The sequence below is a fragment of the Anser brachyrhynchus genome, assembly GCF_964034855.1.
Source record: "Anser brachyrhynchus genome assembly, chromosome: 8".
In the NCBI taxonomy this organism is placed as follows: domain Eukaryota; kingdom Metazoa; phylum Chordata; class Aves; order Anseriformes; family Anatidae; genus Anser; species Anser brachyrhynchus.
Genome location: NC_137702.1, coordinates 123,383 through 141,154, shown reverse-complemented (window position 1 = coordinate 141,154; position 17,772 = coordinate 123,383). Strand labels below are relative to the sequence as shown.

The 17,772-nt window shown below is 36.4% G+C and overlaps 1 protein-coding gene and 1 long non-coding RNA gene across 3 annotated transcripts in view; one reads left to right on the top strand and one right to left on the bottom strand.

The window, feature by feature from the left end:
- Positions 1-16,305, top strand: part of LOC308198700 — a 34,080-nt gene extending 17,775 nt beyond the window's left edge. Inside the window, exon 2 of the long non-coding RNA XR_013954135.1 lies at positions 1,372-16,305. This is a non-coding gene — a long non-coding RNA (uncharacterized lncRNA). The remainder of the gene's footprint in view (positions 1-1,371) is intronic.
- Positions 1-17,772, bottom strand: part of SLC44A5 (solute carrier family 44 member 5) — a 91,553-nt gene that overhangs the window by 69,273 nt on the left and 4,508 nt on the right. The window lies entirely within an intron of this gene.

Genomic DNA, 17,772 nt, shown 5'->3' with positions numbered 1-17,772 from the left:
ATTACTGCCCCCAAAATATATTCTAGGGGTTTGGCTTGTTTTTAAAGAAAATGAATACATACTCCCCAAAATTCTCCTTTTTTTTTTTTTCCACTGGGACTATGATATTCCAGAATTTGATTTCTATTTCCAAAACCCACATGTAGTCAAACACTATTTCAGTTAGAACTACAACAAATAAAGAGAAACAAATAAAAAATCTGTTGTAATATTGTAAAGAAGCTCAAGATAGAACATATTCTATGGCAACTATAATCCATTGCTATTGTATTTGTACCTGCTTTCTTTTTCTCTTTTTTTTTTTTCTCTCTATCATTTATGTTCATTCACATCCAACTCATAAAGACACATAAAATAATGCTGAGATTGTATATTTGTTTTAATATAGCTTAGTTTTTTCCTACAGGTATTAAACTTAGACTTTAGCAAATCCCTTGTATGTGAACTTAAAATGCCAGTGATCTCTAGTCTAGATCTGAAGTCCCTGGGCACATTCCTGATAAAAACTTTATTGTAAAACACAACTCTCCTTTAAGAAGGTCAGTCATTTATCAAAGTAAAAGACATGTTAAATAATAGTCACTTCACTTGTCACTTGTTGCCTCAGTCAGATGCCTCAGGTTCTAAGAAATGACTGACTCCAATATGTCCATCTGGTTGTATCTGGAGTGACAGATAAAATAAGAATTACTACTAACAAAAAAAAAATCTTTTTTTTGGTTAATATTTATACATTACATGGGTAGACATGCATCAATTGCACAAACCATGTAAGCTAAAGGCTACAGCAGCCCCTGAAAATATACACAGTTAATGCTAAAAGACAAGATCTAAACGGTTAATAAATGTTAGAATTAATGTTACCTACTCACACTTGATCAGGTCTCTCTGTGTAAATGAAAGTGCATCTCATAATAGTTATACCGTGATATTCATATTCCATCTGAGGAAATATTTCTTCTATCCTTTTAATTATAGCACAACTCAGGAAAGCATTTAGGAATGGGTTTAGTTTTACGTATACACTTTCCCTTTAGCATACAATTATCTGTTATTCCAAATTCAGGGCTTTTGTCAGAGTCTCAAACCTGATTTACCACGATATCTTAAACCCACACTGACTTTCTAATTTTCATACAAAATTTCTATAACTTTTATTTGACTCTTTGAGTGCTTGACAAATGATTCCGAATTTATCAACTACCTACAACAGTACAGTGGTCCTGTCACTATTTTACTGATAAGAAGCAGATACTTACAGATTTCTGGTTGATCTACCTTTTTTTGAACATCATAGTGGCAAACTGGCCTACTTGAGATATTCAGGTATTTATTATTTATTTATTGCTCCAATTTTAATTTGCATTACAGGGGCGAAAATGGGAAGAAAAGAAGGCTGAAGTTTACTGATATAAATAACAGTTTTTTTCTTAGCATAAGTGAAACTATACTCGAAAGTTCATCTGGGTCTAAACAGTTGTGTCCCGTGTTTTAGAGTCCACTGAGTAAAAATGGTTCATGATGTCATCGATCTTGGGGAAAAAGACTTCAAGGAGAAAAACAGTGGCCTAAAAACTAGTTTGGAGAACCCACAACTGAGCATCAACTGATGCAGTCAGAAAGACAGATTTAGAACCAAGAAAAGCCTTCATGGGAACACAAGTTAGAATAAACTAAATGATGGTTATTCATAGATATCTATGCATAATTCAACGTGAAAACTAATAAAGATTTTTAATAGCTAAAAAGATCATTTCAAAAGCAGTATTCGACATTTGATAGAGATCGCACTGGAGGTGCCTGAGGCACTGGGACAGGTTGCCCAGAAAAGCTGTGGATGCCCTGCCCCTGGAAGTGTTCAAGGCCAGGTTGGATGGGGCTTTGAGCAATCTGGTCTAGTGGAAAGTGTCCCTGCCCATGGCAGGTGAGTTGGAACTAGATGATCTTTTAGGTCCTTTCCAACCCAAACCATTCTATGATTGCAAAAATAGATATGCAAGCAGAATCCATGCCCTGAAGAGCTTAAAAGAAAAAATGATTCTACATGCCATCATTTTGTTCCTCCATGAAGCTGTGTTAAGAACCATAACCATGGTAGAACAGAAACTCAGCAAAATTATTTATAATATTCTCTGTAATCTAATAAACTGATAAGAAAAATACAACAATACAGACTTTTTTAAAAGTGATATGAAAAAGTAAAGAATGTACTACAGCTGAGGTACCATAATATTAAAAGGGACAATTCTAACCTTGTATCGTATTGAATTCAGTAAGAACTGTGTGAGAATGCACGTGTCAAATTTAGGAAGAAAACTAAGGATGAAACTGATAGTTCATGTATAAAAAAAATGTGGCTGGAGTAGCTAATCTTGGAAAACTTTTCCAGACACATGAAGAACAAGAAAATCAACAGGAGCAGTCAGCATGGATTCACCAAGAGAAAGTCATGCTCAACCAGTTTCCTAACCTTTTATGATGAAATGACTGGCCCGATAGATGAGGGGAGAGCACTGTCTCCCATAAGATCCTCATAGACAAACTGTTAAGTATGGGATGGATAAGCAGACAGTGAGGTGGACTGAAAACAGGCTGAACAGCCAGGCCTTGGAAATAACCAAAAGCCATCTTGTCCAGGGCAGCCTGCTCTGTCTGGGTGGCCCTGCCTGAGCAGGGGGATCAGACCAGATGATCCTCAGAGGTCCCCGCTAACATCAACCAGTTTGGGATTCTGTGACTTTTTAACTGATCTTTTCTGCATATCTTTCCCTTTGCTCTTTCCCTCAGTTTTTCTTGCTTCCTCTTCCTTTTTTTCCTCCTTACCTGAAGACCCTTAAGCTCTTCCACACATTTGGTTATTTCTTACACTGTATTATTACTTTATTTTCATTGTTTGGTTCATCATTGTACCTTTAATATCATGACTACTGCCATTGTCTTTGGCAATAATACATTATCTTTGAACAATTACCTCTTGCCTTTTAATGCTCTCTGTCCAATCTCATGTGAAATTGCTTTTTCCTTTCCACATAGTCCTTATCTGTTCACAATATTTTGAGTTGAAGATTGCTAGTAAAAATGTCCCTGTTACTAAGGTTGGTCACTTCATTCACATAAACAAGACAGACAGTCCCAAAGGAGGGTGAGGAGCAAGACAGGTTTTGCTTACTTAAGCTTAATCCTTGTCTGTGTTACCAATTTTTGAGGATAAATTTGCTGATTAATGTAAAAGTTGTTTGTTTTTAAATACTTCCTTTCTTTCATCTCCCTTTTCACATTACAGCACCTCAATAAAGCACTTGGCTCACTAAGTCATAAACCCTAAATATTTTGTTAGACACCTCTTCCCCACACCTCTAGGGACCAGATGAGTTGGGCATTTCTTCAGAGGTAGCAAAGCTTCTCAGAAATATCCTGTTGCTGAGGCACAATTTAGAAAAAAAAAATGCAAAGAATGGGATAAAAACAGCTTGTCCAGAGGACTTCTGCTCTTTCTAAGAAAGAGGATGACATACTCACACACCTTTTGGAAGTAGTCCCGAAGACACAGGAAATTGGGTATTAACCAATTCCTTTGAACCTCCAGCCAACAGTATATTTTTCTGTCTGACCTCTAAGATTTACTCAGAAGGCGGTGAGGCACTGGAACTGGTAGCCCAGAGAGGTTATGGATGCCCCATCCCTGGAGGTGTTCAAGATCAGGTTGGATGAGGCCATGGGCAGCCTGATCTAGTGGGTAGCATCCCTGCCCATGGCAGGGTGTCGGAACTAGGTGACTGTTAAGGTCCATTCCAACTCAAGCTCTTCTGTGGTTCTATGATTTACATATCACTCTGACTTTTTATTCATAGCAAAAGGGAAAACTTTGATGTATAAGCAATTTGCAGTGTCTGTCTAGAAATGGAACCTGCCTGAATCATTTTGAGGAAGGAAGAAAGTTTATACAAATCTCAGACTTCTATTTTTAATCTCATACAATGATTACTCTTACACTGAATTAATATTAAATTGCAGTTATTATCAAAAAGCTAATAAAACTCTGCTGAATTAACATCAAAGCCAAAATAAGTCTAACACAGAAAGGCACAGTATAGTGCCATAGAGCAGGTAAAGCTACTGACAATAGGATGCAATTTAATCAGGTAAAAATACAAGCATTTTAATTGCAGAAAGGTGACAGTACTTGAGCAAGATTCTTGCAAAGTCATTATGATGTAGAAGAAAACTACCTCAGAGAAGGAAGTTATCAGGGTATTAATGGATTGCATCATAATACTTCCTATCTGCAACTTCCTTTTTTTCCTCTGAAAATCAACATTTATCTTTTTTGACTTTGCAGGACAACTAGTAATATATACAGTACATTACCAGCTACTGCAATAAAGGTGTCTTTATCATTTAAGAATTAAGTCACAATGTTGAGTACAAAGATAATTTATTTTGAAGAAATTTGGTGAGCATGGACCACAGGGAGATGAGGTAGAGAAATTGGAAAGGTTTAAAACAATGATTTCTTGTATAGCCTCAGAGACAGTTAAGTACTCTTTTGAAAATGAATTAGGCCTGATAACATCTTTAGATAAAATTATCTAATCATTCCTAGATTTACTTGAGATTTACTTCAACAGAATTGTTTTCACTGAAATACTAAGTTAAACCAAAAAGACAGTGATGCCATTAAAACTGGATCTCTCACACTAACAAATGCTTTCTTAATCAAGTGAAGAGCTAAAGGAAGCAATTAACTGAATATATAGCTCTCAATATTTTGAGAATTAACTAAGGGAACTTTTTCTGAGTAACTTATGCATTAACTGGTTAGGAAAGAAAAATTAAAGAACGCTTGATGTCTTAGTGTCATATTAAAAAAAAACGATTTAAGAAACAAAAAAATTCTTCAGTCACCAGTCCTAAAGTACTCAGTGAAGTAAAATTTCTACATACTGGCTGAGGCATACAAGGACATTAAAAAAAAAAAAAAACACAACACTTTAAAAGATAATAACATCATACTTCAAAGACACTGTGTTACCTGCTGCTAGTCTAATGTGAACAAGATCTCTAATGAAAAAAGAAGCAGAAGATTAATACCTAGCTCACATAGACTGCTTTCATCTACAAAATGTTGTCATTTTTCTGTGCTTTAATTTGTGAAACTGATCGACTGAAAGACAGAGTACCTTGCCCAGGATCACCCAGAAAACCACTGGCAACAGCAAGATTAGAATAAGGATTCCTCAAGTGACAGTCAAGCTCTGTATCAGGATACATAGCTGAGGAGAAACAAGAGTGTGTCCAGACTGGTTCAATATACGTTACTTCGCAATATTACTTCACCTTGTACATGATGACTGAAGTTGTCAGTAGGCTGTTACACAGTCATTACTAGAAAATGACTAAATGTCACATGAAACACATGATAGTTCATTAGGTAATGAGACAGTTGTTGAGATAAGTCCACCAGTATTCCAATATTTCCTCATTTGCACATTGTCGTTTAGAAAATTAAATTAAGCCTACTAGCAGCCGACACAAGTTTAACAGGCCTGACAGTCTGCAACATGGGGTCAAATATACACCTTTTCTTCTATGCTGTGTGCTAGCACAGATGTATTTATGTCTACACAGCAACTTCCACCATTCAAATGCTCTCAAACTTTCATAGTAGAGACAAGATCTACAGCTTTTCATTAAAAATAAATAAATAAATAAATAAATATATACTGTTGTAAACACTTGTAAAGAAGAAATACGAAACTAGTTCTACAGCAGTCCAATGTTAACTGATGCCAGGGTTTCCAGAGTTCTTCCATACTTGTAGCTATGTGATTTTTCTCATGTTCTAGACAGCAAGTCAGCCCAAGGAAGAAAACTGTCAGAAACTAATTTTTTTTTTTTTTTTGTAAGAGTTAGTTTTCAGCATTCTAAGCACAAGTTTCCATAGAAAAGGGAGGAAAGGAGTACACACAATGGGTCTGAATGGGACTGCAGAAGGCATGGCTTTGTCTTAGGATACCGTAATACTACATCCAAAGGCAAGGGCTACTCTATCAGACATTTTTCAGCGTACTAGTTGCTTCATCAGACTTACCGCCAAATCATTGGGTGAAGGTATAATTAAGAAAAACACAACTCCCCACTGCTGCTTCAAAAGAAAGTTATGCTACATAAACAAAAAGTACATCTGGATCTATAACTGGATTTATTTTATATCATATCACAACTATTTCAGAGAAAAGATGATTGTTTTAGTATCTAGCTCAGGGATATGCTGAGTAGTATATACACTGCTTTGCCAAATTAGAAAACAAAACTGAAAAGCAACTTTAAAAAGCCATAAAATTACAGATGCAAGAAAATTATTGTTATTTTTGAATAAGGCTGTGAAGGTTAACTAGGTTTTAAAGCTTTGGGATTTTATTTTTTTTAATAGCAGTCAAACTGGGGAAGATGCTTATCATTTACAGTCACCACAGACTTACTTCATGATAATGGTAGCCTTTAAAAATGTGTATTTGGAATTGACTAGCTAGAAAACCTGATATCTAGCCAAAAGCACAAAATTGCATAAACGTACGCAACTCACAGCAAAGCATGGCTTAAACTCAGCCATGGAAAACGGGATTTTTTCCCCTTGTGGGGTGTGTGGTGGTTTTACTCAGGTGGGCAACCAAGTTCCACCATGGCCGCTCTCTCAATCCCCTTCCTCAAAGAGGAAGGGGGAGAAAATACGACACAAAGACCTCAAGGTTTGAGATAAGGATAATTTAATTAAAGGGAAAAAGGAGAGGGAAAAAAGAAAGGAAAGGAAAAAAAAACAAAGGCCGGGTGGAAGCACAGAGAGACAAAAGCAGTTGCTCTCTACTTCCATCAATGCGTAGAACGTGCAGAGTAAGCCTGTACCTCCAAGAGCATCAGCCCTCTTAGACCTGCATATACACAGCATAGCACATATGTGATAGTTCTAACAACTGCCAATGCATGGCTTATGTTCAGTATTTCTGAAGTGGACCAGAAAGGATAAAAGCACCCAACTTGCTGGAACAATAAAGGGATCCAGGAATTCTGGACAGTACCTGTAGCCTTCAAAATCTACCTGAACAGAACTTCTAATAGCAAAAAGAGGTTAAGAAAAGTCCAGTTTTAGGTCACAACACTTGAGAAAACTAGATCTGCAGCAGTTTTCAGGAAAGGTACGGTTCATACTACTGGTTGTAAAACAATTGCAAGTGTTCATCCATTTAGGCTCCTCTAAACAAGCTTAATGCTATTGCTAAAAATGTTTGATCTGTGCGCTAGCAATGCTACTTTTTTTGTGAATCATAGAATCATAGAGTATCCCGAGTTGGAAGGGACCCATAAGGATCATCGAGTCCAACTCCTGGCACCACACAGGTCTACCCAAAAATCACTGTTGCAAGAATGGCAGGGCTTGCTTTTTCACTTTAATGCACTTAGGATTCTATCGGTACTATTTTAATGCGTATTTTCTATGCTTTAGTTATTTCCTGACAGCCTGTATCTTGTCTTACAGTGTAGTGTTCCAGCACAGCTTTCTAGACTTTCTCCCCTGCCAACACAGCAACAGTATTATTTGCACTCTAGCTTAAAAGATACAATGCTAGATCTCCATCTAAATCACAATTAATGAAGCTTGATTAATTGGTACAAAAGTGATTCTGAAGAAAGAAAAAAAAAGACAAAAAGATGGCTGAACTTCAAAGCAAGTGGGAATGGAAATGCCTTAATCAGGTTGACAAGGGAGATGGGAATGAGATGATGCAGTAGGACACATGGAAGGACAAACTTTAATGTAAGTGTATGAAGGTTTACAATACCAATCAGGTGTTCAAGAATGGCAGCAGAGCTATCCATGTGTTCTCCACTAAAGAAAACTCTGTCACAAATTATACTCAGTAGGCAACTGAAGGGCATTAAGTTGAAATTGAACTGTCTTCATTTTGACAGCTGAGAAATGGAACAAGCTATTCCAAAATCCATCTATGGATTAAAAGACAAGCTATAACATGACTTGATCTTAACCATTAATTCCTGCTAAAGAAAATAGACACACTCAAGTATTCTCTAACTGAAGCGTACATTCCCATCAACTGAACCCAAATGATTAAAACTATCACCCTAGAAAATAGTACAGATGAGCACTTGGTAGTTATAATGCATTATTACTTGGCTTTGATTTCCAGAGAAAACACTAAATAATTCCTGAATGCCTACAAAGAAACAGAATAAGCCCCACTTGATTTCTTGACTGAACCACGTAGATAATGAGCATGTATCGGCAAAATGAAGTTTAAGATGATAATACATATACCATGAATGCTTTAAGAAATGCAATAATGAACTTGTATGAAGAAAAAAAAATATGTTACCTAAACCACAATAATTTCTTACTACTAACAGACAAAATGAATTGTCTGATATTGTTTGATAACAATGGTTATCAAGTATGGAAGTCAATATTTATCAGTCCTGTTTGTCAATTATTTTACATCAAGATATAGTCTCTGTCTCTCTCACTATGATTTTGTTCACTACCCTGCTAAGCCCTACTTTAGTCATTATCCAGTTTCTGTTGGAACAGCAAAACAATTCTGTGTTTTCACATTAAGAATAAAAGCCAGTATTCAGATTCAAGAGGGAAAAAAAAAAGAAAGACACTTTCTTCACCTCTTTGTCTGGATTTTTTTTCCCTTTGAAAACTTCCTACTCACTACAGAATTCAAGCAAAACCCATAGTTCACATTCCACCCTACTCATATTTCCAGTGTTTGAACTAGTGCAATTGTTTTTCACAGTTCATCATCAGAAATAAACACATTGAACCAAAAAGAGTTCTGAATGTTAGGTATTGAGACATTTTGGGATACCTCTGATACTTTGTCAGTAGATACTGGCTGTATCCATACAGTTGCATTTACAATTATTATGAGTGCATTAGTTGATTAAGAAAGTGACTGGAAAAATGGTGGTTATATTTCCTGAAGTATGAGCTTCTCCTTATACAGTCTACAAGTTTTATGTCTTGAGCAACATACAACTTATTAAAAGCAAACTGAATGAAAACAAGAGGCTTCCCTTATCTATTAAATGGTTCCTGATATTTTCTATAACTGTATTGGGTTTATGTGGCAAAGTTTTGGTAGCAAGGGGGGGCTGCAGGGGTGGCCTCTGTGAGAAGTCCAGAAGTTGCCCCATGTTAGAGAAGTCCCAGAGGGACCCACTGCTGACCAAAGCCAAGCAAATGAGCGATGCTGGTTGTGCCTCTGGGACAGAAGATTTAAGAATGGGGAAAAACTGCTGCATAACAGGAGCTGGGAGAGAGGACTGAGAAACAGCCTTGTGTCTGCAGGATCAGTGACACCAAGGTCACTGCAGAAGGAGGGCAGGAGGTGTTCCAGGTGCCCAAGCTGAAGTTTCCCTGCAGCCTATGGAGAGGCCCCTGGTGGAGCAGGCTGTCCCCCTGCAGCCCACACGTACCACAGTGGAGCAGATCTCCACACGGCAGCCCACAGAGAGGAGCAAGGGATCTGCAGAGAGCTGCCACCCATGGGGGACCTGTGTTGGGGCAGTTTGCTCCTGATGGATGGACCCCATGGTACGTATCCATATTGGAGCAATTCTTGAAGAATTGCTGTCCGTTGGAAGCCTGCGCAAGATCAGTTTGGGGAGGATGGCATCTCATGGGAGGGACCCCATGTGAAGCAGGGGCAGAGAGTGACCGTGAAGGTGCAGCAGATGACAAAGTGTTATGGACTGACTGCAGCTCCCATCCCCCTGCACAGCTCAGGGAGAGGAAACAGGAGGAAGAGGATAAAGGGAAAGGAGGTTTTAGTTTGCTTTCAGTTCTCACTGCTTTACTGTTATTTATTGTCAATAAACTAATCTTTTCCATGCTGAGTCTGTTTTGTCTGTGTTGGTATTTGGTGAGTGATCTCCCTGTCCTTATCTCAACCCACAAGATGTTTCATGGTATTTTCTCCCCATCCTGTGGATGAGGGGGAGCGAGAGATCTGTGTGGTGGGCACCTGACGGCTAGCCAAGGTCAGCCTAACATGCTAACCAATGTGATAGTCCATGGCAACATTAGTCATACTCAGTGCTTTTACAGGAAGATTTTCTCCCAGCCAAAGTGTTTATAGATTTAGAATTCAACAGAAGATTTGGAAAAGATGTGCAAATAACTTTCAGCTCTACAGAAAATCTGCTGTAATGTGCTTTCTACCTACAAATGAATAATATCACCTCCAACAACTTGCCAATGATGTTTATCACTAGCGAAGTTCTGCCAAAAGTAAATGGCAGTTTTCCCTGCAGGGAAAATTTGTACATTACAGAGAATTCACAGCTCGATGTCAAGTACAAATTCATACTGGTAGAAATCTTGTATTCTAAATATGATTATAGTGAGGTCACCAACAGTTACCTTTTAAAAAATTAGAGTTCTGATGGTGATATACAATGCAAATGTAACACAAAAGGAAACATCAAATTCCTAGTCTTTCACTCATGTTTATTTTGCTCTAGGTCAGATGTGTACTGTTGAAACTGCACTGTACTGTTGTTTTTATAAATGATTTGGATGTAGGACTAGAAGGTGTTTTGAGCAAATTTGCTGATGATACTAAACTGGGAGGAGCTGTTGACTCCATTGAGGGTGGAAAGGCATTGCAGAGAGATCTGGACAGATTGGAGAGCTGGGTAATCACCAACCTCATGAAGTTTAACAAGAGCAAGTGGTGGGTCCTGCACCTGGGAAGCGGCAACAACAAAACCAAGAAACAGTTCCTTCTCCGAAAGAAGTTACACACAGTAATGATAATTTGGTGGTATTTAATATTATCTGTGATAAAATATATTTAATCCTTATTAATCATTATTTGCAAAATAAAATGTCATATTACTGTGTAGTGCAGAACAACAATACCACGAGCTCTATTTGTTAAACCTATAATGAGAAGCACAGAGAAGTAATTTATCTACAGCATGTTGTACATTAACACGAGTCTGCATTCTTAATTTTGCCTGAAATAATATTCTTTTCATAATTGCCAGATTTTAAAAGTGCTACTTTTAATTGTGCAAACTTTTAAGCAGCGCATACAGTTTGAAGCATTGACCAAAGACAAATCTAAATTCACTGGAATCCTGTTCTAGTGTAAAGAAAATCTGATGTAGTGCTAGATGTTATTACGATAACCTAACAGTATAATATGCATAATATTAGTACAGTAACAGCAATGGTCTCAGTTTTGCCACACAAACATATATAAACCACTATATTCACACATGAAAATGTTTTGATGGTTTGGGTCTACAGCTTTAATTTCATTCCTATTTGCAACACAGTTGTATAATGAGTATATAATATTTAAAGAGATAGCATCTCATATAAACAAAGCACAATTATAATCAGGTTATAGATCATTACTAACAGCTCACTCATAAATTGGAAAAAAAAAATATTTGTCTTTAGTCAAACTCTTTCTTCACAGATGCGTCACCTATAGAAGAAACATTTGATGCACTGACATATATATGTGTTGCTATCTCTAATTCTGCAGCAGAACATTTTAAATCTTTTTAAAGGAAAAAGAAAGTTTCTGTTGAAGAAATAGAATTTTTTTGTGGGAAAATATTCTTATTTTTTGGAAGAATACACTGCTTTCACAATTCATAATACCAGGCTTTGTGGAGTAACCTTCCCGAGTTCTTCATTTTTAGGAACAGAAGGGTACCCTCTCCTTTTTACAACAATATTGTATTATTGAGTTACTGTATGATCTTTACTTTTTTGTTTTACTATTATCTTCAACTCAAATTCCTTTCAATTTCTCAATTTCCTAGAAGCTAGCAACAACCGGTTGATTCAGTTTTGAGTTCTGTTTTTTCTAAAACATGTGAGAAGTATCTGAAAGTGTAACATATCTAGTTGGGAAAGATAATCTGATTGTTAAATAAATATATACTATTATCTTAATACTATTTATTGTTAATATTTATTAGCATTTATGTATTAATATTTATTATCAATGAGTTGTTTATTATCAAGTATTAATCATTAGTAATCGAATAATCTATTATTAAATAGTATTAAATTATTAATATTTATTAGAATTAATATATATTATTATTTTCCTAAACCACAAGAAAATAGCCAAAGTCAAGAAGGTAATGTACAGATTAGAAAAAGCTTGACAATTGTTTTTGGAGACAAAAATAGCTATGAGAATAAAGTAAGCATTAGCTTACATTTTCCTAGTCTCTTTATCAGAACCAGAATCATAAGATGAAGCATCTATTTTCTAAACCATTTCTCTTTTTCAATCTATATGGGAACAGAGTTTTTACAGTGTTGGCAAATCTGTGTTGAGCCCTAAAGCCCTAAAAGCTGTAGTGAATTGGAAGTTTGGGCCTCTTGGCAGCTGCATGGTTTATTTCCTTCCACTTGCAAAGCCACGTTTCCAGGTATACTACACAGCTTCAGTGATAACTCCTGGCCCAGAATTCTACAGGTTTTATTTGTTTGTTTGCTATCCCCAGTTAGAGGTTCACTTGTTGAAGAATTCTGTTTGTTCTTAAGTAACTTTCATTGATTTATCTTTCTGTTTTGTTTTTTAGTATCCCAAAGCACCACTTCACTACCTACATATTTTTTGATTCCGTTTGTTGAAAAAGAAACCTTTCATTGCAAGGGGATAAGAAGAAAAAGCCAACAGTTTTCAGTAGCTTTTTTTTTTTTTTCTCTACGAAATAAGCTTCAGGACAGCTGCTGAGATGGACGTTCTCCCTCAGTTTGGTGTTCTAATACGGTGGCTAGCCTCAAGCTTGTGGCAAGATGTTAGACTAGTCTTACATTTCTGCTGTCGTTTGTGAAGAGCCTATCAGAATAAATTAGCAAGCGTCTACTTGGCGTGAACTACATAAACAGAAATGCAATGTATGCGCATATTACGTTACTTGTTTTCCAAATCAAACTGTATTTGTGGCTTTATTAATTCTGTATCGGTTTTGTCTCAGTTTAGTTCTCAATTCCCATGAACCTGGATAGATGCCAGAAAAATGTTAGCAAGGAAATACACATATATATATTAGCTACATATTTTCCTGAATACATATATATAAATGTATATATCTGAACATTTTATTAACTCGCAAATTCCCACCAAACCTTCAAATTGCTAATGGGGATAAATATTACTACAGTTCAAGAGTATTGGTCACAGGGAGATAGCACTTTTATCATTTTACTGTTTATAGCAGTTGTCTAGATGCTAGCACAGATATTGCATTGTACTGAAACCAACAAAGAGGGGTATTCACAGACACAGCTCATTGCCTTTTGTATGCTACAGCAAAGCGATGGCAATGAAACTATTTATCATTCTGCTGGGGAAAAAAGTCTAAAAATAAACAGTGTATTTTTTTACACTGTTAGTCAGCTGCTTTTTAACATTCAGACCACATCCAAGAAATTCTCTCATAGAAAAATACAAGTGATAAAAAATAATAATAATTTTACTGTAACACCCAGTACAAATAATATTAAATAATAAGTACCAGAGCTATTATTTAGCATATTCACTTATGTCAAAGTATAATGATTATGAAGAACACTAATTCAGCTACCAGATTTCATGGCACATCAGCTTGTACAAGTCTAAATGCACTGTGTGCAATTGGCCCAGAAGGAAGCTGTTAACCTGAAAAAGATAATTGCTTTCTTCTATATATTACATGCTATGCAGAAGAGACAAGGAGAATTTTGGCCAGCTCATCTGTTAGAGCTCCTCTTTCTGGAGACACATGCTCCTAAGGCATAAACACATTTCCACCTTTACTATGTCAGAGACACATACCAAACCATATACTTTAACAGTATTATCTAGCTCCTGGTTTAAGAAATAGGTACAAGCATGGTACCGCCTGCTAGAGAAGTAACCCACTGAACATCTTTTGAGAGCTTTAGTCATCGGTCGTTTTCAGGGAGATGACTTCTTCAGGCCAAACTTCCATGTCTTGGCAACTGCCTGAGGTTTTCAAAGGCATGGTTTCAAGTTTTAGTACATTAAAAGAGCTCTGACTTTACAATAACTGCTCAGAGTATACTCAAAGAGTGCAGTTACTTGTTGCAGCTTTCTTTGGCACAATCTGGGACAGAAAGGATGACTTCACTTATGTGGATCAAAGTTGGAGATGACCAAATATTGCAGTGTGGCCTTCCCTGAGTTGCTAATAACAGTCAGTAGCATCCCATCCTTGCCCACAAGAACTCCTTAGAATTTGTATGGGAACAGAAGCGAATTTCTACATCAGCAGTAGGCTGTATTGGAGTATCCAGAAAGATTTTCTCCTGGCTGCCTTTATTTGTGGGTACTTGTAGCAGTCCAGCTGCTGTACAGTGCCATAGCAGCTTAATGTGGTATGAAAAAAACATATCTGATGTTTCATAAGAATTGCAGTTCTATTATTCAGAATAACAGGCATAAAGACATATGTTTATAACTATACTTCTATATTTATATCTTATTTATTTATATCTGTATTTGTACCTTTATGAAATTCCAAGATCATAGAAGCATGGTACCAACAAATTCAGACTGAACCACGTGGAAAAAAAATAAAGCAAAAACATTAAGAAAGTTTAGGTTGCAGAGGTCTTTGGTTTGAAATTACACTCAGTTAATCTGAGGATTTGTTGCCTAAGATGACTTAAATATCTAAGACATGCATGTAACTCTAATGGCTGCCAGGCATTTATTTCCTATCATCCTAACAAAAGTAAATCATTGGTTTATAATAAACCTATTTTTTCCCAGTAATTATTTATTATGCTTGTCACTGCTTTCCCACTATCCTCATGGAGTTTATGTAGTCTGTATGATACCACCCTGAATGAAATCCCATTTGTTCATTAACATCAGCATAGTCCATCTAGTACTGTGGACCAGATCTCCTGTCTCGCCTACTAATTTTCTCCATCCAAGAGGTAATAAGGAATGAATTTTTAAGCAATGAATATTGCAGCAGTGCTAACTGCAGTCTTCTGTGTACTGACCAGGAGCTTCTACAGACACTGAAAAAGGTAGCATGGATAGAAGCATCCCACACAAACGCTGTCTTTTATCAGAGGTTCTGGCTCTCAAATTTGCTGAGACTGGACCACCTCCCAAGTAAGTGATCAGAGAAAATAAAGTTGTAAGGAACTTTGAAGGGCTATTCTAATCATCATCTGTTTCTTCTACCTGTGACTGAAACATCTTCAAAGTCCCTAATGAACCAGTATAAGTTCGGCAGGAAAAGAGTAAATGCAAAAACCTTGATGTCCAAGCTTAAGTACAATGTACTTGTACAATGCACAGCCATTATGTCTTGCTTAGCTTTCACTGTAAAAGAAACAGTTAACAAATTCGGGCATGTGTTTATCTTCATTGTATTAAACAAAGCAGAGTTGTATGTCATCATACACCTTGTTCCTAATGTCATACACAGGATCTTATGTTTAAGTGCTTTAATAGTTCTAAGCCAATTTATGTTATCCTGCTAGATGGCTCTGTATTATTGCATTAAGCTGATACAAACATAGTCTATCCTTGTCACAACATCCAGATGCTATGGAAAAACGTCATTATATACTCACACAGGCAGATTTTGTAAATCCGACTGCCTCTGAGCCAGGCACTTGAGCAACAGGAAAAACAATAGTAAATACAGTTAAGCAACCATGAATGTTATGTATTTTTGCACTTCAGGAGCAAATACACAGTAAAAAAAGCATTTTCACATCCAAGTAATAATCAATTACCGAGTAAGGATTCACTGCAGGGTCTACAGAATAACCGGTGACATTCAGCTGCAAAAGTCCAGTGCTTACCACCAGGTATGTCTTCCAGTAACACAGAACATATCCAGTTGTCTGACATGAACGAAATCAGACCAATTAACTAATGGAAATTGGAAATAACAGGAAAACCCTGAGAAGTGGACTAGTAAAGAAGAACTTCAAAAGATTATACACATTAAATTTGTACCAACTCAGATTCATATCTGAAAATAAACTTGTTGCAGCTATCATTCTTTTCCTGGACTAAGTTATGTAGATAAGCAGACATGAAAAGGGTCTTTCCTTCTAACTGTTCCTAAGAAGTACCAGCATGTAAAAAACTGTCATTAACTATCACCACTCACTGGAATATTTCATGAGCACGTAGTTTATACATGGAGAAATTTCATTTTTTCCTCACTAAAATATAGGCTTGCCTTTTGATACACACACACACACACACACACACACACACACAAAAAAAAGTTACATTTTAAGCAGTAAGATTGTTTTTACCTTTTGGAAGGTAGAACAAGACTTCCTCCAAGTCTAACCTTTCTCAAATATACTGACAGAACAATGTAGTTCTATACAAATTCAGAGTTATTACTAAATGCTGACATCTGGATATTAGATGACTATGCATACAACAGCATAGTGAACCTTTTTTAGGAGTTGTCAGTTGATTTTATCATTTATTTTGGCAACATTGTTTATCATTTTGTTTCCAATAGTTCTTACACAACAGAACACTCGTGTAACACAAGACCTTTCCTATCCCAAAAAATTGACAACCCACAAATTAAAACAAGGAAGACAGAAAATGGTAAATTGTCAGGAAAATATATCAAAGGTAGCCCTTAGCCATATCTTGAGAATAGGTTTATTTTTATTTTTCAAAGCTGGTAATAAATATTGTTTCTAAATGTCCTTAAATTTATTTCTTGAAAACACACACAGAAAAGCGAGTATTTAGGAGATCTCTAGTATAAGCTGACACAAGTTTCCCTCTACAGAATAGCTATATTAAAACTGGAAGTTCAATGCAGAGGATCTCTCCTTACTTTCAGACTACTCAATTTTTACCATCACCTGTAGTTTCGCAACAAGCAGTTTTCCCTACTGAACCCTCCTAATCTTGGAGGTTTGTTCATATTACACTGAAGATAGATAACCTTTTGCTATTTTAGTTATACTGAAGGTACCTTTTGCTACTCTAACACTAGTAACAGGATGAACCTGTCATTCAATGCTCTGTCATGTTTTATTGCATTCTACAAAACTGAAACATTTCATACAGTATCTCACAACCCTAGTCTAATTAGGTAAATTAATTCAGAGTAACACAGGACGTAAATTGAAATGTAATAACTACTTCAGACTGGCCACTTGAGTGTGCTCTTATTCTACATACTGTTATACTGGTTTGGAGTAACATCTTACTTCAGAATGAGTGTATCCATACAGGATGTTAAAGTTTACTATTAATTATTCCACAGGTGCCTTACTTTCTCTTTCCCCTCCACTCTCCCACGTAGGTAAATCCAGTGATAAGAGTAAAAGCACTATCTTTTCAATTTAAGTGGATGAAAAGAAGGTTCTACTTCCATATTGAATCACAGATTATAGTCCTGTAATACAGCACTGGCATTGCTAGTAACAGGTCACAGGCTTTGTGCTATGTTTGCAAGGGCTTGAGACAGAAGAATGAATGTGTGGCTTGTTTTGTTAGAACTTAATCACCTTCTGGTTTGCTTTCACTTGATTTAACTGCAACAGCATTTTTTCTTCTGATGGCTAATTTGTTTTATTTTTGCTTATCGTCATATGAGACAGCCAGGTTTTTATACAGATAATAATAAAAACTAATTCCTCTGTGCAGAATGAGATATTTATGACTCTAACAAGCACAGAATGGTTTGTGTTGGAAG